Source organism: Trachymyrmex septentrionalis, unplaced genomic scaffold (assembly GCF_001594115.1).
Source record: "Trachymyrmex septentrionalis isolate Tsep2-gDNA-1 unplaced genomic scaffold, Tsep1.0 scaffold136, whole genome shotgun sequence".
NCBI lineage: Eukaryota > Metazoa > Arthropoda > Insecta > Hymenoptera > Formicidae > Trachymyrmex > Trachymyrmex septentrionalis.
The window spans coordinates 352,449-379,042 of NW_017304503.1; the positions used below are offsets into that span (position 1 = coordinate 352,449).

Genomic DNA, 26,594 nt, shown 5'->3' on the forward strand with positions numbered 1-26,594 from the left:
TTATAAAAATATACTCTGATAATTTTGATTATTTTCCATTAAATCAGAGATAGTTTTTTTGTCTGACGTGTTATTGTATAGAGATTCGAAACTTTTGGTACGCTCTACTATAATTATAATTATTTAGTAGAGTATATAAGTAGAGAGAATTAAACAGAAGAAAGAGAGACATAATCTTACTTATACTCTCTTCTTTTGCATTGAAAGCGAAATCTATTTAACAAAATTTATTTCTTTTACTGCATTCTATTTTACATTTGTTTTAAAGTGAATAGTTTAGCACGAAAACAAACGCAGCCAAAAAATGCAAGTGTAAAAAAATTGATTTTAGTGAAGTACGGTTGCTATTTTATTTTATTATTTTAGTTTTTTTTTATTTTTCTCTTACAGAGCGCGTAGGTGTACTTCTTTAGGTGTGCCATTGAAAATATATCTTCGCGTGCTAATAGTAGCACGCATGCCACGATTTGATACCTTTGCATTAAATCTTTATATAATGTAGTGAAAAAATATTAACATACAACATCGCATGTTATAAAATTATATATAACGAAAAATAAAATAAATAGTTACATCCAAAAAATCTCTATAAAGTATCTCGTAAAATTTATGCAAAACACTAATTTTGAAATGTTTGCAATATATAAATACTAACATTCTACAAACGTTATGTATATTATAAAATTTAAAAATTAATCATTTAAAATAATAACATTTTAACATAATATTTAACATCATTAAATATAAAAAAAAGACCTAAAAAAAGAGAAATAAAAACTGAAAAATTAATGACATATTTAATATTTTTACTTGAAGTTAAAATATTAAATATTTTAACTTCATTCATTTTTTTAAATATTTTAACTTCATTCATTTTTAGAAATTGGAATTTTATCATCGTTATTCGTAAACAAATAAAACAATATATAAATAAGATATTTAAAAAATTAATAAAGAAATTTACTAGCAGTAATTAACTATTAGCTTCACATGTTGATCGATTTTAAACCTAATTAAATTTTCTCCTCGTTCCCTTACAATTCAAGTTTGTAAGAAGACCTCGGGGAGAGATTAAACCAGGATTGAAATTACCGAAAGTGGGCGAAATCGTCTGTAAAGTATTCGCTAATGAGTAAACGCATTTCTTGAGCGGTTCTCTCAAAAGAAGATAATATCATTCGTCAAAGAATAATAAAAATGATTAACTTTGATTTAAGCAACTAATTATTAAATATATCTATTATACTTATTTGTTAGTGATGTTTGAGAAAACAAATGTATTATGCACAATAAAATAAATTTTAAAAGGGTAGACTATAAAAAGTAAATCTTTTATACACTAGACATTTATGTATTAATTTAAAAGTGTTTACTTTATGTAAAAATATCGGAGTAACTGGAAGGGTCTGATAGACCCTACTTTCTCGTCCGAGTTATAAAAATAGATTATACGCATAAGGGTTAATATTATAGGTATACATATATAATATTTGTGACGTTCACGCGCGCGTGCAATTATAAAAAGAAGTATTATTCATCTTTCTTGCTACAAACTTTAAATTCACGTTGTATTCAGATAAAGATTATATATAAAGTTATAATATGCAAAATCTTTCTCATATCGCGCGGAAATATTTATTAATTCTCACCTAAATACAAGAACTATTTCAAACTTATAATACAGATACCTAAAAAAAAATATATTTATCTTTTTACATAATAGACAAAAAAAATACTCTATGCCTCACTCTCATTAAAACAGGAATAAATTATATTTATTTGCCCTTAATTTATACTTTTTTCCTACTTTAATAATTAATTTAGAAAAAGAATTTTTACAAATATAAAATTTCAACTTCACTCTTTTTCAGGAACATGTGAATACTAAATTCAACTGTATGGATTCAACTATAAATATATGGACGCAGCATCCGCCGATTGACAGTCAAGCGATCCGAGAGTTGAAACATACAAAGGAGCTACGTTTGCAAGTCTCGCGTGTATTACAATTATTGATATTTACAGTCGACAAAATGTTACCACGTAAGTCACTGCTCGCGTGCATGGCACGACATAAATCTAATACAATATACACGTTTCGCACATGCAAGGGCGAGGATACGTAGCCATGCAGTGGATGGATGTTTGCGAGTATGAAAGATGTCAAAATTCAAATACTCGGGGTTTATTCGTCCGTATATAAATAATTTGAGACAAATTAATTTTTGCGATAATTTCCAGAAGTGCGAAAAGCATAAAACGTGAAACAAATTAATGCACGTGATCGTCACGGTGATAACTTTCTTGATTCATCATCATTTACGCAAGATTCTTTAACCTCCATTTAACTTAATTATACTACGTATTAATATGCAGCCTGTACTGTGTACTCTCTGTATTACATTACAAATCAGTTTTCGTGCGTCATCAGGTGAACCGGAAATTGTGAAGTAATCACTTAATCATGGTCAACTTGACAACTCGTTAGTACGCAATAAGAATAGGTCGAACAAAAAAATCTGACAACGATCGATGTGACTACTTTGTTGCAGTTAAGTAACTCGAGAATTAACCGAACAAACATATCAGTTTTTAAAAAAAAAAAGATTGTAAGAAAAGTTGTATCAATATCTAGCGTGTAATGTCATTAAAATTAAATACTACGTTACGATCGTTAATCATGTGTCATTATATAGTCATCAATTATCTATGAATCGCAAATAATGCATATGCTCGCTAATAGAAATATTTTGTGCAACTTTGATTAACGAGTTTCTTTTCAGACATCGAAATGCCCTGTGAGTTTCTAAAATAAATTGACATTTTCCCGCGCGTTTAATTATAGCATACAACGTCTATTTACGGCGTAGAATAGAATCGACACTGTGGAGGTGTCGATTGAATGAAAAGAGTCAGTGAACACCAAATAAAGAGTCAGTGAACACCAAATAAACTTTTTTATATTGAATAAATCTTGAAATTGCAGGACTACAGGAAATTAAGAATTAAAGCTGCTTCGATCTGTCACGTTCTATTTTAGAGAAAACATTGTTTGTGAATAGTGAAATACAGTAGATAGTTTAATGAAACATTTATAAAAAACAGAGAGATATCATTGGAAAAGTTAATAAATAATTTTAGAATCCATAGACCTACAGATGATCCGAAAAAGATGAAAATAAATGTTACAAATTTTCATTTCATATTGCACTTTTAATAATAACTTCTGACCAGAAATATCAAAAAAATTATCTAATAATTTTTCTATTATTAAAACTATAAAATATTTATATTTTAATAATATATGAATCTCATGTTTAACTTCTTCAATTATATTAACAAAAAAATATATATTAATTAATAAAAATATTTTTAATTATGATCTCGTTTGTGCAATATGTATTGCAACTTTTTATTTATCTCAATAAAAAATTCTAGTAAGAGCAAAATAAAATAATTCATAATTGTCATAAAACAAAAAACGTTATGTGTGACAACTATTTATTATTATATTTTCCTTACTGTTTGACTCGTTTGCCATTCTAATTATCAAGATAATGCTCAAGGAAGAACCTTTAACATTTTGCTCTAACGTAGGCAAAAAAGAAAATGTTTAATAATATCTTCAAGATTAGAGATTAGACATCGTTACATTAAATGAAGTTAAGTTACGATATATCCGACCGAGACCCTTATATAGAGAGTCCTTAATTAACAGTCAACATAGATACGACGTTGACAGATGTTGCTCTGCTGAATGGCTCTGGTCAATATAGTCTTAAAGCGCGAACTGCCATCGTATTTTCCATCATTTACCCGATCTGATGTTCAAACATCGGACATACATAACTATTTCTATAACTCGCGATTCGAAATAAACGTGGATATAAAAACGGTTTATAGTGGATATAAAAACGGCTTTGTTTGCAATTAACAACCAATGGTTCCAGATTATCAAATTAAGTATAGACTATATGATTACATGTAATTAAATTGATATGTAAACTTTGACGTAAAACATGTAAAACTGTGTCCCAAAACTGTCGCTGCAATCTTAATAAACTCTAAGTCGTTTGATTCTCTTTTCGCAAATGCGCTAATTGCAGTTCTTCAATTCAGATCATTACGGTAAATCATAAACTAACAATTTTTCGCGTATTATACGACATCGTTATAAAAACTGGGATTTAAAAACGGGACTTAAAACTGAGATTCAGGGACTTTTCAGCAATCGAAATTAAATTTCTACTGAAAATATTTATTATACGAGAAAAAAAGTTTTTTGCAAATTATTTTTAAACTCTAAATTAAACCAAATGATAATAAGTAACGGGCAAAGTAAGAGTCAACACGGTTCTTTGAAATTAACAAAAGAATAATTATATTTTTATTTTTTATTATAATCATGTTCTTTCTTTCTGTATATATTCCAAAAGTTCTTTATTCCTTTTTGGACACACTCGTTTGTATTTTTTTTACACACGATTTCTGGTGAGTTTTGATTATATTTTTTTATTATTATTTTTATTAGATTTCCGGTATGTTAATTCATTTACGCGTAGATCTTTTCGTGTACAGTTTTTAAGTTTTTCTTTTTATCAATTAGAGCTTTGCCAAAATTTTTTAACACATTTGACGGTTCAATCGTACGGAAATAATGTCGAACTCTACATCAAGACTCACCCGAACTGTGAATGTTATGAATATGCAATTATTTGCGATAATTAATGTTGTTCTGCTGATTTTTTCGTTATGTTAATGTCTGAAGAGGGCTCAATCCGGTAGCCGAAACTTGTAACGTTATGTAATTTTACCTTTGTTAATTGAAATATATTCTTTTGTTAATTTCAAAGAAACGTGTTGACTCTTTGCCCGTTACTTATTATCATTTGGTTTGTATAGAAAGAGTCCTCTTTGATTTGTTACTTAAACTCTAAATTATTTAGTTACATACAACACTGTAACTACAGTGATAAAAAAAGCTAAGGTTTCGTGAGATTGCGTCGTTAAATTACAAACGACTGGAGATTAGGCGGAAGGCGCGCACATTTGGCCTTTTTCACTGTGAATCGTAAACCTTTTCTACATGGCTTACTGTCGACTATGCACGCGGAAACGAGAGTTAACATCAGGCACCCGCGGTAATCGCGCGTGACAGACGACGCGAGTCCCGCCGTTTTTGCATAACTACCGCATGGAGAATTAAGGCCGTCCAAATTGGAACGATCTCCGCCAACGATTCCGAATGGAACGTTTGCTGAGATTTATGACGGAATTAATCCAAATAACACACTCTGATATTTGCCAAGTCAAGGTACGTCGATAGTTAATTGGAGAATCTTTTTTTTTTTACATCGTTCCATTAGACAACTAATACAATCACCGGCTAATACATACAGTGCTTATTATTCGACGTAATACAACTGTGTTTTATTCTTGAATGATCAGAAAAATAGAAATGTATTTTATTTCGCGCAATTTATATCTATTTCTATCAATGCAGGTTAAAGTTTTTAATCTCAGTTTAAATTTTTTTATGTTTTTTTTTAGTTCTAAAAATTAGAAAAAGATAAAAAAGTAAATTAAACCAAGATTAAAGTTAGTCTATAATACACTGATATAAACGGGCATTACACGAATTTTTAATCATTCAAGAATAAACATATTTACTGGTATAGAAATGAACATTAATGAAATACGAATCATTAAATTGAGCGAAATAGATTACATTTTCGCTTTGATATTTTATTCGAGACAAATCCGATGAAAACAGATTCTGCGTGCAACGTAGATACAATTATGACAACCAAAGTACATAAAGATATAAATAAAAGCTGTTTATGTAATATTACAACTGTGTGTATCGAAAGCCTTGGTAAACGTACAAGTCGAATTGAGGAAACTCGCTCGTTTGTCGCCTCTATTCAGCGAAATCGAACCGATATCTTCTCGCAATGTACTTCTGCGATTCTCGAGAAATTGCGCCTTCGGAAAAGATTTCGCAAAGAGATATAGATCAAAAGGAAACTCAGAAAATAAGAAGGAATCCAGACAATATCACGAGTACAGCTCGTCCTACATCGTCTTCCGTGTAATATTATTCATCGCTTATCGGTGAGACGTCCCGGATATTTTGTCGTGCAGATACATTTCGAGATATCTCGATACTTATGCAGGAGCATTCCCCGACAACCTGATGTTTAATCAATTGCACGCAAGACAGGAAAAAGTTTTTCCTGCACACTTGAGTTTACATGGTCTGTCTAAAGCCGAGCGGGAATCACCGCTCGACGAGATCAAAATTTTTCGATACGAGACGACGGTCACCTGACGCGGCCCTTCGTCCTTCGCGCGCGCGATAAAACGCAAACGAGAAATGACGAGTTTTTTTTCCTTTCTCTTTTTTTTTTCTTCTATCGCCCGCGCCATTAGCCTTAGCTCTAAACACGTAAAGGTTTCAACACACAGCGCGCGTTCCATAATGGATCAATAGCGGTGAACACAGAGGCCCGATGGACTGAATATAGATACACGGAAGAAGTACAAGGTGAAGTATTATCATTTGTCGTCCCTACACCCTCTTTTCATGGCACCGTGCCCCGCCGATACGCAAACATGCCCGTAATTTATATCTTTAGAATAGTGTCGCCGGCGAGATTATCGCTTTGTGCAGGCATGTTCGTTCCCGTAGTTCTTACCTCGCCTACCGTAGGTTAATAAGGAATTTTAAGTAACACGTCAAGCTTCGTCCCACATCATACGAAGATTTGCAATAAGTGCGAATTACATCAAATAGTGTCCTTCGTGAATTACTGCGCTCGATTTAATTATCGAGTAATCGTTTAAGATAGATTCAATTTAAGAATCTTTTTCTCAGATGGATCGATAATCATTAACTTAATCAGAGTGTTTATTGAAATCTTGTTCAAAAATTCCCTGATAATTTCCGGATTTTTATTTAAAATACGAGGTAATAGAGAATTTTTTATACATGTATGTATAGTATGAATAAACTACTCTATTCTACTGAGTATTGTTTTCTACTAGCATTTTTTTTATTTTTTTATAAAAACTTGCGAGACACACATAAGAATGTACATGAATATACGCGAATATGCAGTATGCCACTTAATGCTAATTGTTAACATTTCATATTATTTAAAAAAAAATTAAAATCAAAGAAACAGATAAAATTTCATGAAAATTCCAAATTTTCCAAGTTTTTCCCGGTAATAAACACTTTGTTAATTTAAAAAAATTTTTAAAAGCTGTTGAAGATTAAAAAGGCACGGCAAGTTAATTCTCAAATGTTGTGAGAATTATATCAAATAATGCGCCTTTAATTTAATTAAAAAATATCAGCGCGTGTACTTGCAGCTTACAAAAAAAAATTATTCTGGTTAAACAATAGAATAATTATGATTTTGAGAAATAACGATAGTACCAATTCATTATTCTTATTCATTCACAAATTGTCAAAAACTAACGCGTAGTAATAAAGCGTAGTAAAGTATTTTATACATCTATTAGACCCACCCAGATCACTCTGGTCTCATTACTACTTACTTTGTGTTATTGCACATTATGCGATTAGAAAATTTGCTCAGGCTACACGTATGTTCAACACGGAATTAAGCAATCAGATAAAAATAGACATGCACGTTGCATTCTAATAAGATCCATTCAGAGAGTACAGATGCGTCAATTAGAAACATCACTTATGAATATTACAAAGCGCCTTACTATAAAATTTTTATTTGAAAATTTATAATAAATTTGTATACTTCTCAAATATTTATTCAATATAAAATTTAATTATCAAAAAATTTCCAAAACAAAAGTCTTTGTAAATAAGATAGTTTCTGGTTAGAATATATCTTAAATATAAACACATATTTTTCTTGATAAGAAATACTTTAAGATGTAAAAAATTATAGCAAATTTAATATAAAGTTGCCTTTTATAACTGCACAGAAATCGTATCTCTTTCATTTTTTCTAAATGTATAAATGAATGTTTATATTCAAAACCGTGAACGAAAATTGCATTTATTGCATTTAATACATTTATATCCATTTCAATACAGATTAATTGTAATCTCGTTTAATTTATTCTTCATTCTTTTCTCAGAACTAGATAAATAATAAATTAAATCAAAATTATAATTAATCTACAGTGATCGAAACGGGCATTAAATGCATTAGCGATATTCAACCTGAAGTCTGAAATCATAATTCATCGGTAAAATTGTATATAGGTCACTGATATTAATTACACTTTCTATAGAAAGTATAATTAATATATATTCTATAGAAAGTGATTTTCATGATGATCGTACGTCTTTGAAACAATCATAGCGAAGAAAGCCAGCTTTTTGCAAAGCTACATGCCCAGATACATGATTTTCCTCTCTCCGCTTCATGGTTTTATCGGAATTTCAAGGATACGATATACAGCTTTTTGTAATAATAAGCGAAACCGCTACTATGTCATACACTTGTCTAATTAACGAACTATGATAATAGAATATAAAGTGCAATAAAGTATACTTAAGCCAATGTAGAAAATATTGCATATTCCCTAGAGATAAATAGTCAGACGAGATGAATTATAAGACTAAAAAGTATTACTTTAAAAACTACATCAAAAGTAACGATAAGCGATAAAATTAATCAAAAGTAAAAATTATAAAATAATAAAATACCAATCGTTCAAAATATTATAATAATAAAAATATCTACATCCATCTAGGCTATTTGCAAATATAATTCTGTAGTTATTTTCTTATGTTACAAGAAAATTAAGGGTTAAAGAGTAAATTTACGTATATACATATATAAAAGAATAATTGATTATACGTAAGAAATCATTGTCGTCTATTTTATTACAAAGGAATGACAAACAAGATTTAACCCAGAAGCAGTCACCTGATTTTTTTTACATAAACGGTCATCTGGGGTGTTTTTTATAATTAAGATCACTGTTATTATTAAAACATGTTACATATTATTTTGTTTTCCGATTATTTACATTTGAGAATATTATGGAGAAATATGGATTTAATTAACAATTTTTAAAAAGTAAGTAAAAATCAAAGAAATATTAAAACAATAAAAAAACATTAAACAGAATAAATACGTTAAGTAGCTTATCATGACAACATTTCTAAAAAATAAAGATTTTAATTTATATATATGTATATATATATATATATATAACGCTTTATTGCAGGTTCTCGATGGAATTACATATTTAATGGTTCGTAGTTGTTAAAAAAGAAAAAAATATGTTAAATTTATAATATCCATACAAAATATTTTACAATAATTCTCATTTTTTCGCCGTTGGAGTATAAATATACTGCAAGCAACTATTCTCGAGTTAAGAGCAAAAAAAACATTGCATGTCTGTAAGAGTTACCATATCAGAGAATTTTTTCCGATATATGTAAAACTCTTAGAACTTTAGAATAAATCAATAATACAGTTTCGCATTTAATTCCGCAAATACAAATATACATATACACATATATATAATTAGATAAATAAATATTCTATAAATACACAATTTTATTTTCCACGGTGAGATTAAAAAATTACTCTGTTTTAATTATTCTAAATTTATATAGTATACCGAAATATTACATTTAAAAAATCAGTATTAAATTTTACAAATCAATATTATCTTTTATACAGATAGAGATATAAACCAGAATAATCATTTCAGTTTAGTTTTGTTTAATAAATATCAAAATATATTTACATTTTGCTAAGAATATCATGTAAGATAACAACAACAATAATAATAATATCATACACTGAATCAAAACTGTATTATACATAAATATAATAAAATATTCATTGAATTAATGAAAATTGGTTCAATAAATTCTCATAATGATTTAGGTTATTCAACTATTACTAGGATTCATTGCAAGAATACATAAATATGTAATTATATTAATGAATCTAATTATTGTATCACACAATGAATTAACTAGACATTAAGTCGGACATTGATTAATGATCATTCATTGGAATAAAAAATGATCAAAATTCTTTTGAGTGTACGAAAGAAAATTTCTGTTAGCTGTCAAACATTACACAAATTGTTTTTGAATTTGAATGTAACGGATTGTATCTATAGGTTTGTATCTAAATCAAATCGGAAGAAAGAAAACAATGCGAGAGAGATTTATAAAGGGTGTGTGCAGCGGTTTCCTGGAAACTATAACTTGCAGTAACGCGGAAATTGAAACGATTTAGGGACTTATATTATCTGCATGAAAGGTACGATAAGCTTTGTCTTCCCGCACATAATCGTTTTTCCATTGAGGGAAAAGGTCAAGGTGTAGGATACAAATGATCGTAAAAATATCCCTTACATACCCTGTTGTTTCTTCGATAAGGTGTCGAACGCTCTTAATGCTATAATCGCAAGTAGAAAAGATACCTCGCGAAAAATATGTATATAATAATTTAATATGAATGTCTATAACATTCATTCTCATAAAAAAATATCTTCTTAATATATATATTATGCAAATTTGCAATATTCATATTTAGAATGTATTCCTTGTAGAAATATCATTTCAATTAGTACTGTGTGTTCAATAATTCAACGAATCGATTATATCAAAAAATAATATATCATCTTTAATCCATCTGTTTTTTAATAAATTATTAAATATATGAATATTGCTAAATAAAATCAATAATCTGCAGAACAAATAATTTAATTAAATAACAAATTAAATAAATATACTTCTTAATATATTTTTTAATATGATAAATAACAGCATATGAATAATGTTTTTAAAGTTTTCAATAGTACAAAGGAAATAAGTTGAAACTAAATAGTTATTACTTTGCAACAAGCCGAACAAAATAAATCAAACGCTATTTTATAGAAAAAAAAACTTATCAATTTTATTAACATATACATGTAATGTATGAAAAAGATATGTATTATTTTACAATTGAAGCATTACAAAAAAAGAGTGTAAAAATACGTTTACGTTATCTATATGGGATGGAATCGCGCGCCATCCCGCGTAAAATGAAAAAATCTTCGTTTTTTTGTATTGGAAAAAATTTAATGATTCTTCATGAAATGATTCTTAATTTAATTTCGTGTCGATTTCGATGGACAACACTTTGAAAACATATAGATACAATTAACTCATGCGCGCAAACATAATTTTTGCCTCCCTTTTTTGTAATGTTTCAATTGTTAAATAATTACATTTTTTTTTCATACATGGTCATATACAATTCATTTATTTATATAAAATTGACAAGTTTGTTCTACAATGTCTACAAAATGACATTTGATTTATTTCATTCGGTCTATTTGTGGCAAAATAATAATCATTTATTTTCTACCCATTTTTGCCATGTTAATCATCGTGTATATTAATTTATTATTCGAGTTTCAATTTGTGAATAATTCATTATAGTGTATATTCTTGTATATTCTACAGAAATATTTAATCGTGTTGCTATATGTCACTCAACTCACTCAATTAAAGAAAAAATAAATCACGAATAAATGTTGAAATATAGTTATTAAAAACTGGAGACTATTGATTATATAAAAAAAATAGTTACATAATCATCGTAATTCTTATTTAAATTCTTTAAAAGGATCATATATCCGTCAATTTTTTACCTAACAATTTACTCGTTACATTCCTTCAACTTCTTTTCAAAATGATAATAAAGAGATTAAAAACTTGAAACTAATTTCCGTATTTATATCATTTTATATATTTATATACTCTATTCAATGCATGGCAAGGATACAGTGCATAAATTATCAAGTAGCGGTCTGCTTGTCAAAGTAGCTTTTCAAGCTTAATGTGCTGGGGACGAATTAAGCTCGAAACCGCGGATTCTTAATTAAAATGTTAGTTCTATCTTATTCGCGTCACAGTTCTCCAGCTAATAAGAACAAACCGGCTCTCTTATCCTTCAATGAGACACATCTCTAATGTTTCCTTGACAGACCTTCCATGAAAAAAACAACTTTTCAACACACTGTCATCTCTTTTTCTGCATCTTCTTTCTTCATATCCCTGGCATGTTTCTTGTGATGTGTCAATACGCAAGATACATATAACATCTTACATGTGCGTACACATTTTTCTCGATTAATCGGTATCTTGAATGCATTATCTAATCGCAATCGCTTTAACAGATCTGTAGCAAAATTACTTTACTAGCAAGCCGCATCAATGATTACGGATAAATTATTGTTATCGAAGATAACAACTTATGTTATGAACACCATTTATATTATAGAATATAATAGAGTAACTCCGGTATATACATATTGCACTTATCAAAATCTTAATTTATCAAAATTATTTATATGTAAGATAAATAAATTATGCAAATAAAAATTTTATACTGTTTGTTACTATGAAAAAAATATTGGGAATCCGAAATATTTATTTCTCCCCCCATATTAACAAAATTTCTTAAAATTATATTTTTTCCATATATTCCATAGGGGTGAAATTATACAGCTATTCACAGGTGAGATGTATGGTTCATAAAAAATTCATGCTTATAAAAATAAAATGTCAAATAACTTATAAATAAAACTGATAAATATGTATACAAAATAACAGATAATAATTCTAATTTTTGGCATTACAAGTGTATCAGTTAGATATGATATAAAATACATGTTTCAGATACTGCATTTATTGCATTTAATGCACTAAATCCAATTTGCGCACTTAGTGTGTTTTGGATACCCATTTAGGATCGCCTGCAGCAGTTACAACGAAATCAACGCTTAGTCAATACTACGACTGTCAACTGACAGCAAAGGTTCTGTTAATCAGTATTGGACCATCACTGGCAAATGATTGGCTAGTACTTGACTGGGGCTGAGTTATCATTTAGTACTTAGCTAGTATTAGAGTAGTTTGCCAATACTGCGCCAGTACCTGAACTATGGCAGTCAGTATTGGCTCAGTTTTTAACGTTTTATATCAATTTCACCCGTTAAAAATGCCGTATATTCCCTCCAAACAAATGGAATATATAAGATACATCAAGTTGAACAAAATATAAGAGCTAAACACTTGTATTTTGTTGTACTTCATTCTTTACTATCCCTCTATATTTTATCACCATAATAATTATTAAGATTTTTGCTACAGTGATTATTTTATATAGATTATGAATATGTTCTACTTACTACATTGACAAATCGATTCAACTGACAGTGGTTTTACTAATATTAACTGAAAAAAAAAAACTGAAATTGTAATACTGATATAGCATAAATGCGTACATAACGGAATGGTTACCTGCAAATTACCCCCCCAGACCTTCCATTTTTTCTGACTTCTGCAGTGTAAGGATATATCCACACAAACTTGCATAGGCGCATAAACGTATGCACAAAGAAAATTATTCAGTCACATTTTACGTGTGTCTTTGTAGGAGAAATGCGATTGGATAATTTTTTTATGCGGCTATGCAAGTTTGTGTGGATATATATACCCTTAATGCTTGCACTGAAAAAAAAGTCCTATAAATTTAAGGGGATGCTAAAGCTGTTTTACCATCATTTCCATTTGGTAAAAAATCTCCGAATTGGATTACAGATTGCAAAAGTGTTATTACATAAATTAAAATATGCACAAACAGGACCTCAGCTGCACTGGATTTCATGAAAAACTCATTGAAAAAAAGTTAAAAAATTCACTTACTTTTGGCTTGTACAGCTATCACCTCAGGTATATATTTGCTTGATATAAGAGTTTTAGAGTCCATATCTTAAAAATAAGCGTGCAGCTGAGGTCACATTACTGGAACAAACGATACTGAGTTTGTAGAACTAAGATTGAAGGTCTAGAAGAAAAGTATTTTCACTGAGTGGAAAATACATGTATACGGATGCTTTGCGAAAACTGAGAATGTTAACAGAGCCGAAATTCCGTGTAGCAGTAATTGCGTAGTCTTGCGATAGATGGTGCTGGCATTGTTAGATAAGGACAGATGTATACGTTTGAGTAAGACAGAATAATATATATGTATTATATAATATAATGTAAGAAATGAATCAAAGATGTCACCACTATTATCGAATTTGGAATTAAAAAAGTCTGTACTATCGACTTCGATCAAGTTCGGTAATCATTTTAGCATCCCCTTAAGTAATATTCTTGAATAGTAACTAATTGTAAATAAACATTTTTTTATGTAAATAAATATTTATTTAAAAAAAAGAAAGCAATATTTAAATCAATTAATATATGTTTTTTTATTTAGTAATTAAATATTTATTTGCAATAAAGAAATGTTTACTTAGCACTATTCAAGAAAATGTTACTTAGATTTAGAAAATTTTTTTCAGTGTGCCAAATGAAAATACTGGCGTTACGATAATCAATCTTTGTATCGAAATCATTTAGTTATATTTGTAGTATATTAAGTTATGCAATCAAATCATCTTTCTAAGTGTATCTTTGCATAATTTGTGTTTTTGCGTCATAATTTTATATATTATCTATCTCTTTCATTGAAGCTATTTAACATTTTACTGTATACTGACCTTGGTGCGGTAAGATCATTTTTTCATTGTTTTTACACTTTTTGTCATTTCATATGTCACAAATTTTTACAATTGTCTTCATCGCGACTTAATCGAATAAAATTAATGATAAGGAAAAAATCTTTTACATATTTAATAAATTAAATTTATAACCGCGGATATTTCTGAACAGCAACTTTCGTATCAAATAATACAGGAAAAACTAATCATCAATCGGTATTGACAACAAAATCAATATTACGACTGATCTCATATTGAGAGGTCTACACAATAGTCGTGTAAAAGAAAAGACCAAGGTTACCCTTTTTTCCTCATCGAACTTTTCAAATCAGCGAGAGAGAACACGATATCTCTAAAGAAAAGCAATTGATTTCCCATCTGATCGGTTCGCAAAAAGCAGCATTAATCCTAAGAAAGATCGATATACAATGCGCGCAGAGAAGATATTTTAAACACAACTAATATTTAACTGCATTCTGCTTCAGTGCAAGAGAATTTGAAGGGCAATTAGAGCAAACGTTACTCTCGAGGATCAGTATCGGACACCGATGTATGAACAGTCGATAGCGTATATACATTGAGAGACGTAAGCTGCATATCTCCCTACATAATCTATGTAGAAACACTGTCAGCATTTTCCGTGATCTATAAAAATAATAAACAGCACAAGTAAACAATGCTCATAATGACGTCATTTTCCTTTTCTTTTTACAATCAATTTTTTTATTCCATCAGCTAAAATGTAATTATAAATTTGCTCAGCGTATTACTATCTTTATGTTTACTATTTTTATGTTATTATCTTATTATACATTTTTTAAATTATTTTATAAATTTCAGTTGGTTTTAAAATTTAATGTATTCTATTGCAATCAATAATACATACAATAATTAATAGATAATTGATAAATACTGCTATTCTCTTAAACATTTTTATGGCTAAATTAAAATAAAACATATTTATTCATATATGAATGCAAAATAAAGTTTATGTATTATAAAATTATGTATATAGAATAATATGCAAAATATTTCTGCTAATAAATAAATTAATAAATTTATGTGATAAGATAAGGGGTTGAGTTTCTCCAAAAATGCAATGTCATAAGAAAAAGATTTAATCTATATTTTAAATTAAATAAAACTTTTTTTCCTCTTATAACTTAAACTTATTTTTCACGTACAATTAATAGATTATCTGCTTGTATCATCAGCTGCAAAATATTTTTACAAATGATTAAATAATATAGAAAAAATTTATTTTAAAAAAATTTTATATTAACTTTTTGCGAATTTTTATCTTAATCATTGTTGTGCGCTTTAAAAGAATCTTATAAAACTTTATTTTTGTTAAAAATATAATATATTAAGCAATAAAAAAGTTATCCTTATACAAATTTTTCTTATCATCAAAAGCATTGTTACATTCTCATATTAGCAACTAATGCATTAATCTATGGCACAATTTTGGCAAGCGCAGTCGAAGTAAGAAATCGAAGCGCAAGATGGAACGATGCCAAGATGGTTTGATCCACCGGACGAAGGAATTGTGTAACCGACAATCCTTGTGCAATATATTCGCCGCCTCGGATCGTTACCATCTTTGCATATTACCATCGCCTCTGCAATCCCTGACCAGGCGAGAGCTACAAAAGGTATTCCCACGAACGACTCAGACGCAATCATAAAAAGTGCAGTAATATCTAAATACCTCTTGGGGATATAAAGTATACGACGACGATAACTCTCGTAACTATAATTAAAGATTTTTTTATGCTTGAAACTTGAATTCATCAAACCATTAAATCAGATGAGAGTAATAGTTCTTTTTGTTATTTCTTAAAATTATAATCTCTAAAAGACCATATTAATATAAAAAATTAGTACTTTATTAATACGCTGCATTCCTTTGAATCACTTTTCTCACTCTTGATAGAATCAGTTACATTCATTCCTACAAGGAATGAAATTAAGAGTTTATCTCTACCAAAAAATAATTTTTGCCATTTAAATATTTTTGTAATTCAATCAAATTTGATAGAAAACCAGCAGTTTCATAGAAGTTCCAATTATTAAAAAGTTACAATTTTAATTTATATCCTTTTTTCATCCTTGTACTAAATATATGCGAATAATGCTTACTCTTATTTATTGATTCAATTTACCGCTACAATTTTAATAATCATCACATCATAAAATATTAGGTAATTCAAATTCGATTAATTTAATTTACAATCAAAGCCGTTTGCGTTTCATATCTTAATCGCATAAAAATCGATCTTGAACGGATTTCTGAATAATTTGAAAATTAAAAAACTTTAAAGTTTCGATAGTTTCAAATCATTCTAAAAAATTAATTTTTGTACAATCTCTTTAGGCTAGCTAAAGAGCTAGCTAGCTAAATTAATTCATTTCAAGAACGATTACTGAATTCCAATTATTATTCACTTATTTCACAAGGTACTATATTGATGTCTAATATTAACTTCTGTATATAAACAACTTCGTTGGCATAAACATAAAATGATCTATATACTCGTATTAACGAGAACTATGAAAACAAAGGAACTAGCAATTAGCGCAAGATACATTTCAATAGATTTTTCGGTACCCTACAATGTCGAAAATTAAACTCCACAACAAAGTTATACTGTTACAATAAAATTATATCAATTTTTGTTATCTAAAGTAAAATAGATGTCTTAAGTAAACGCGTAAAGAACTGTCTTGCTCTTGAAATGATTAGCAGTATCGTGAAGCTAATACAAGTCACGAACAAATAAAAACAGAAAAAGAGTGCAATGACATCGACATATATGTATACATCCACAACAACTCTTGAAGTAGAGAATAATTCGCATGTTATACACGAAAGTTTATATTATTCGATTACCTAAATCTACGATCGCAATAGTGAATTTTTCGGTGCCAAAACCGGTGTGCGATTGCATCGAAGAACGTAAGCCGTTCGACGAAATCATATTTCATTCTACATTTGGCAAACATAGATAAACTCGTCTCTCTTTTGGCAATTCCTTGGTTATAAAGGTCACGTCAAAAAGTGAATTATCGCTAAAGATGTAGTCGCGTATAAGGATTTTAATCATACGAATATTTTATTAGCCAACATAATAAATTAAAATTAAATTTTATTAATCTGGAAATAGTCATTTGAAGCATTTTTACACTTCAGCAGCGAAAAAATGTAAAATATTGCTTTATATGGATATCGTTTAACATATTTTTCCTTTTTTAATAACTATTTTTAAGAATCTTTAAATATCGAAAACCCACATAAAAAGTATATTAATTAAATTTAATTTTTTAGAAAATTATTATATAAGTTATTTAACATACTTATTCAGTTTAATATTTGGTTTCTACTTACTTTCTTCAGAAAATTATAATTAAATCCATATCTATATTATTGAAATATTAATAAATCGGAAAATAATTATATAATATAGTGTCAATAATAATAATTTTAATTATGATATAAAAACATTTTAGGTGATTGTTTACTTAAAAAAAATTGGGTGACTAAGCCTGAATTAAATTATGTTAGAACACATCAGTTACGCCTGTTCGTGAATACAACAGAATACATTAGAGGATGATACAATGCGACAATAATTCGCCAGTAAATATCAAACGCGCCAACAACTATCGTCTCGTTGAAACAGAGTTTACTATAACATGCCAGCACATTTTATAAACAAAAAAGGTTTTAGATAAAACATTTTTTAACGCTTTTACAACATTTTTCTTATTATATAAAATATATCAGTATTTCTTCAATATATTATATGTAAAAATATAGGTATACACATATATAATATTTAATTTAAAAAATTTAATTTGAAAAACCAAAGAACACAAAAAAAATAAATTCTTAAATACGTGTAATGTGTCACTCCTAGATTTATAAAAATTAGCAAAACAATTAAACAAAATCGTAAAAATATATCAAAATATTATTCTTAATATATAAAGTAATTTTTTTCTCTAGAAGAAAGGTAAAGAAAGGCAATAATTCGGTACAACTATTCATCAATTTGTAGTACAGAAATAAAATATCTGTATTTCACGATAATATCACGTAGTGTAAAGATACGAAAGATAAACGTAATCTATTGCGCCACATTACATTCCCATGCACATCGCGAATGCATATACGTGAAACACATGGAGAAATAGAGAATTATAGTTCAGACATTCAAAGATACTTCAAGGAAAACGCATTGAGCAGTACATCTTAATATAATAAATTGTGCCCCAAGAAATATGAGCAACATTTCTAGTATACTCTCTATATTCACATTCCCAACTGCACCACGCGATATAATGTTAACACGATAACAATGCAATGACCATGAAAGTGCAGGGAAGAACAGAGAACTGTTTGCTCGAGATTAGGTGCAAAGATCCATTATGGTGTAAATTTCATACCTGACCTAATTAAAAACTGTTGTCGATCGTTTCATAATCATAAGATTATAGTGAAAGAAAAATTGTTTTAAAAAAAAACCAAAATTTTACATTAAATTCAGCTAACAATAAGATTAAAATTTGCAGGCAATGCGTAAATTTATCTCTTCTCATGCATATTTTTAAGATGTATATAAATAATATTTCCTGATTTAAATGTTTTATGAAAATTATTCCAAAAATACAATTAATTCATTAAATTTAATATTCTAATAATTAATTTATATAACAAAGATAAATTAAACATTAGATATATTCATATAACATTAGATTTTCTGTGTGATAAAAGAACTATCTACATTTTTTTATCATTTTTATTCAACCATTGAATTATTATTTATTAAAAATAAAGTTCCAATCGTTTGTAAAGAACGTAAGACTATACATTAAATCTAATCATATTATTATCAATTTAAAGCACAGCATGATGAATTGCATAGAAAATGAAATGTACAAAAGATAAATGAAAAGTAATAGTTGTCGAATGCAAAGATTGGCATTAAGTAGATAAATAAGATGTGAAGTAGTAATATACTTAATTTGAAACATAAATATTATAAGATTTGAGAATTTATTTTTCGTGGATCAACAGAATACCCAAATTTGCATATTTCTAGTATACATTTACACAAATTGTCCTCAAAGTGATATCGGTAAATTTTCATATAATTTACTTGCGTGCAGTAGGGATGCATATGTGTGTGTATAAGCCACTAACTCTCTATTTCGTAAGTTTGAAAGAAATATATTCGGAAAGTTAACTTTTCTTTTCTTCACTTTCTTAGCAGAATAAATAATTTTTGTTTTATATGTAATAGTAAATTTATATAAGAATTGAATTATTAGGCTTAACTGAATAAAATAATAATAAAAGGTAAAAAAAAGCTAAGAAGCAAGTTCTTGATAGTTAATATTTAATGTCTTTCAAATTTTTAATAAACGCTTCGTTCTTGAACTAGTACCTGTTCAATATTAATACATAAAAACAAATCCTATCTTACATAATAAGTAAAATATTAAAACATAAAAACAAATTTGTATAAATCAATTTATGTAAAACTTGTAAAATCATCTGTTTCATATCTGGGTTGGCCGGAAAAATCCAATAGAAAAAACCATAATAAATTCCCGATTTTACCATCACGTCGGTGTTTTTATCCAATGTTATAAGCTAGTAAAATTTATAAAAATGACTAATACTAAATCACATTTATATGCTTTATAAAAAGATTTTAATTTAATTCATAAATCATTTTAATCATACGCGCGTAAAAAAAAACAAAATAATAACAAAACGCGTTATATAATAAAGTAATTTTTTAAATAAAATTATAATGTCTGGAATACATTTTTTAAATAAAACTTTAAAGATAATATAAACGTTATTAAATTATAATTTTTAATTTTATGAGAAAAACATAATAATAGTAACAGAGTTAAATTTTTACCAATATAATAGATCTGCTTTAAGTTTACTATTTAATCTTGTGATAAAAAGTTAATTCATTTGTTACATCAATTTCTAATTATTATAAATTTTATTTTATTGGATAAAATTTAAATTGAGCCCTCTCTTTGATTTGCTCCTTATTATTTATAATTTAAATTGAACACTCTCTCAATTAACACTAAACTAAAATACTGATACTAGAATAATGAATTAGAAAATCGATAATAACATTTTTTATTTATTTTATTGCTTTTTAGACATCACCAATTTTTGTCCGTTTTTTGCAGAAAATATAGTTTTTACCACTAGCATGAATTTTATTTTAAAAATGTGAAATTTTGTTAATCGTATTTTACATGCAAATAATTTGAGTAAGATGACATAGAATTGTTCCGTTGAACATTGTAATATAAAAAAACGTAAAAATGTAAAATTAAAGTGAGCCACTTGAGATGTTCTTTTTTTTTGCAATGTCAGAGTAACACTAGTATAAGATGAATCAGAAAAAATGTATCATCGATATTATATTCTAGTAATTGTTCAATATAATTTGAAAGTAGTACACCTAGCAGTTTGCGCGTGTATATCTGCAATGCAAAATAGTTTTCTTGTGTCGAATATAATTCGTGTCTATTTGATCGACGACAGAAATATAGAATACAATTATAAGAATGCAATAAAAAGTCGTTAGAAATTCGAACTCGCTCCTTTAATTATTCAACAAAGTTCGTGTTCAGTAATCGCTCGTAATACGACAGTTGACGAGATTGTATTGGATTGAAACAAAAGTTTGTAGCGTTACGAACTTCAAAATTGAAGTAGCTATAATTTCGTTAAAAATAAACGAAATTTAAATTTAAAAAAAGGATTTTAAAGCTTAAAATTTTTATTTTTTCCCATTTTATCCAGCTCGTAATTTTCTATATGTTTCCCATTTTAATTAATTTAATAGCTTTCTATAAATTTCTCATTTTATCCAGCTCGTAGCTTTCTATATGTAAAAATGACTTAAAAGACATATCAATCTTTCATCGCTATGTCTTTTAAGTTTTTGTGAGTTCGATCATTTTTACATATAGAAAGCTACGAGCTAGATAAAATGGAAAATTTTCTTTTCATTTTATATGAGCTTGTCTTGTGCTTAAAAAAACTTGCGAAATTTTCACAACGTAAAAGCTTAAACATCCCTACAAAATTTTTGTTTTTTAATGTTACTAAGATTTTTTTGCTTCTAAGTAATCGCAAATTAAATAAAAAGAGTATTTTGACTTTGATTAACTTATAACTCTGTTAAATTATCGTACCACAATTTAAAAAATATTTTCGCTGAAAAGCTGAAACTTTGCTCTCTAAATTTCTTGAAAAAAATGAAACTGCCACTTCTATTCAAAATTGTAAATTTTTCACTCTTTTTTGATAATAACAATATAACTCTTTTGAAGTAAAATTCAAATTTTATTTTCCAAAGGAAAAAAATCTATCTCCTTTTTTTATTTTTTCTCATTATTAATTATTTCAAAATATTATTGCCTCAAATCATTTTTAAGAAAATTTAACTCGAATTTTTTACGAAAAAATCTTTGAGGGAAATATAATGTATATAAAAAATAAATTTGTATGTTGTAAAATAAACAGTTGAAATTAATTTGAATGTCATGTAGAACTTTAACTTCATAAAATAATAGCTTATCAGATACCAAACGTATGTTCTAATTTTACTTTGGCATCTTTACATAATGTGCAACTAGTTATATAAAATCTTTCTGACAAGTAAACAGAGATAAAGTACGAAAAATTGTAAACTCATTGTTACATAGTTCCGAGTTGTTGAATTCTCCTCAAGAGAATTCAATTATTCGAGCATTGATACATTCATTGTCGCGTGATCTCAAATACATAATTCATTCATGATAACGTAATAAGCATGTTATGAAATTTCTCAAATCATAAGAGTTATTCCCAAGATTCTACATTTTCGTAATCTTTAGTCGTCGAGGTCTGTTACTTTGTTTACGAACAGCAAAATTTATTAGTAAACTAGATTTAGTAAGCTGCACGTACATCTTCCGTAATACATACGCAAGAGAAAATATCGTGCCAGAATTACATTCGACTCATTCTTATGCTGATTACTGTAGTAACCAATTTATGATATTTAATTAAATGTAAACGTCATATTTACCTATTTATGTTTACATATATATTATACGTTTATTCTATTATACTGATGAATTCATTCTAATTCAAAATAAAATGTTTACTCAAAATATTAAAATCAAAGTCTCCCATTTTCTCACTGCATATATAAATATAAATTCAATTTTGTACTAACAAAATTAATGCAATTTGTCAAAAAGTATAAATTTATGTGACAGAAAAATTATTTATTAGAATATTTCTGAAGAGTTATGATAATGTATATAACAGAAATTATTTTTAAATTAATTTCATATAGACCTCGGTTCAATACAAATTTAATATCAATTATCAATAAACATAGTTTTGACAATTAAAACAGTCAAACATCTTCTAATCAATTCTCCAAAAAATAATTTCGATCTTATCATGTAATTATAACTAAGAAAACAATTACGCGCTTTTTAATATACTTTAAGTTGTCACACAAGTAAAAATTTGTTTTAAATTAATCTTTGATTCTAGTAATATCCGATTATTTTAACTGAATAAATCATTATTTCATATGTATAAATAAATGTTATTTAATAGATTTAAAAATTAAGACACATATTATACATTATTTATAATTCGAGATTAAAAAAATCACGACTAGAAATTCCTTCACAATATATAAGTGTTATAATCATTTCACATTGATACATGAGCTCGGAACGAACATGTCGCGTAATTGTAACTTTATATCACAAACACACTGGAAAAAAAACTCTAGATATCATGTTCAAGGATTGTGATAAAATGCGGTATACGATGAAATACGCGTAATCAAGCGAGTGTGTCGTGAAATTATATCTGTACTTCTATGTAAATACGTATCAAAAATAACCGGAAGCTATTATAATTATCTCACTGAGGTAAATAAAATGGTATTTCCGTTACGTACAATGTAATTAACTGATAATTTCTGACAAGTTAAATATCAAAATATTTTGACTTCAAGCTTATCTAAAGAAAATTCTTTCCGGAAGATATGATTTCTTGTCGAAGAATATATCAGGATTCTGAGAGTAAATAGTAACCATTTAAGTAAAAATTGTCTAATAAAATAAATAAAAAATTAACAATACAAAAAATTTAAACCATACAACTTTTTTGTATAAATCTTTTCATCATTGCACATGTGGAAATATCAAACTCATCAATAAGTGTTAGTTATAAAGATATTTTACAATTTATATCGAAATATTTTGAATACAAAATGTTCCACATAAAATATTCGTTTTTTAATATTTTGATGCTTTTATACATTAAAACAATTTCCAAAATTAATTTATGTAACAAAATCATATAGTTATATGTAATAATAAAAGGCAAAATAATTGCATTACTAAGAAATAAAAAAACATTTTATCTATAATTATTATTAATTTTTTAATTTGTATTAATTTAATATCTTTTATTTAATTTAATAATTACTAAACAGCTTAAAATTATTCGCTCTCTAAATCCTTTTTTAGATCCTTATATAAAATCCTTATATAAATAAAGAATATGATAAAATATTTGTAAATTGCTATTACAAGATCAATTAAATATAATTTATTACATTCGATTTCAAAGGTTGTCACAAAAGGTATATATTAAAAAATTAAGTAAAATAATGTAATTGCTATTTTTAATACGTTTTTATAAAGCAACGTAATTGACATAGAATAATTTTCAAGTAATTAAAAAATGTTATTAATTATAACATAATAAAAATCTCCAAAACGACGTTCGTAGCAAGTAAGTCTCATATTAATATTTTTATACATATCCCTTTTATACATAACCCTTTTACAAACAGCGAGTTGATTAATTGAAAAGGATTGTCAAAAGAATAGAAACGAAACCTGAGCTGATAGAACAGAAATATAGAATCTTGGATTAGAGAAACGGAATTAAACTTGAATACAATTCGGGATAATGCTCGGAATGGAGCAGAATCCAATACAAATGAAAATACAACAACTCTTCGAAATAAACCGTTCATTACTCACGTTGTCTGCGGCATTTCAACATAATTAATTGTAACATAATTAAATGTTTGCGATGTTTCAACGATATCGAAAAACAGAAATTAATGATTGAGCACGTAATCACGAAATAAGGATTGACGTAATGATAAAAATATTAAAATTCAAAATAGCATTCAAGATAGCATTTCTACTATTCCTGACATATTTATCATTCCAGAATGTATCTGCACAAACGCAAATGAGATGTTTCAAAATCGCTTCAAACATTTTCATCAATATTTGTATGAGAGATAGAGAATTATATAATGGAATTTTATAATAAACGTTGTTGGCTAACAAGTACTTTAGAAAGATTAAAAAATTCTATATCTATTTCGGAGAGATTTAATAAATATGTGAAATAACAAGTCGAAACAGTATATTCAACAGGGAGAAATTAACTCTTTAAAATCCAACGTAATGATATTTACCGTTTATAAATAATCATAGATTACAAGATAAAAATGTTACAAGATAACAAGATAAAAATGTGTTATGTTATCTCTGTCTATTATTATAATTACTAGAAGATAATAAACAAGATATATCAAAATCATCAAATGTTCTTATAAAAATTTCTAAAGCTAACTTGTAACCGACTTTTTCCTTTAGAAAACTATCGAGACATCAATATAACTCTTCAATTCGAGAAATAAAATCTAATTTTTTAAAAATTAAATTTCAAGCTACAAAATTGCAGCATTCTTCAGCTAATTTCAGGGGGGGAGGGGGACTCTCATCTCAGCTATCTCAAAGTTTATATAACAGAATTTCAATTTAATCATTAATAATCAAGAAATATAACATAAAAACGCTAAGTTTTAACGACTATTCTATTTTCATTTTTTTTAATTTAAATTTTTTAAAAATCGAAAAATTAGTAAGTTTTAATGATAACAATTATAAGCGATATTTTTATTAAAAAAAACTTGATCTTGTCGAAAAATTATGAAAAGTACTTAATAGTTTTGGAAAATATTCGATGTAGTATAACTCAATTTTTCTTCGAACATTCGACTGTTAAAATTTGAGAAATGAAATACATATGAGTAAAAAATGTATATTCAGTCAAGGTGGTTCTTCATATTTAATATTTCTTGTTAATTTACAATTACCAGTTCAAGCACTGTGTATCTATTATTTATCGGATTTGAAACAAGTCCTAAATGAAAACTAGAGTAATAATATCACAGATTAAATTGACAAGCAATTTAACATTACTGATACACATAAGCATCTTAGAAAGCTGTTAACACACCGTTTGCTTGAACTGGAAATTGTCCATAAATAAATTCGTAAAAAATATTATTAGGCACAAAGAAGCCTTAATCGAATATGACATTTTTCGTTCATGTGTGTTTAATCTTATCGATCGATTTTCACATAATATAATATTGTTTAAGAGACAAAAGTTTAGTCTTTGCAATCAGAGGCGATCTCGAACCACATCTCATGCTCGCTGAAGATACTTATCGCGAGATAAAAATGATCGAAAAAAACTAAACACATTGAATAAAAAACTCGGAAAAAAGCTTTTTCCTCTTAGTTCCTAAAAGCTTTTTATTCACAAACATATTTTTTGGAGCATTTTTACGATTTTGGCGCTGCACTATTGTTCTATAATTCAGTTTTTACATTTATCCAAAAAATTTATGTGAAAAGATAGGTATAAAAATCAAAATGTGGTACAATTGGCTAATTGGCAGTGATCATTTATATAAATACACTATCGTTTATAATTATTCAAATAATATTTTATACCGTACTCCAATTTTAAAAGTTAAATATTTTTAATACAAATAATTCCTTATTAGAATAATTAACGCTACTTTTGTTATGCATTTGTGTGTGTGTGTGTGTGTGTGTGTGTGTGTGTGTGTGTGTGTGTG

General features: G+C 27.4%; 1 protein-coding gene and 1 pseudogene across 2 annotated transcripts in view; both read right to left on the reverse strand.

The window, feature by feature from the left end:
• The window catches only part of LOC108757279 (neurocalcin homolog), a 194,457-nt gene that overhangs the window by 166,201 nt on the left and 1,662 nt on the right, over window positions 1–26,594 (reverse strand). The gene's annotated exons all lie outside the window — the stretch shown is intronic.
• The window catches only part of LOC108757267, a 100,743-nt pseudogene that overhangs the window by 73,101 nt on the left and 1,048 nt on the right, over window positions 1–26,594 (reverse strand).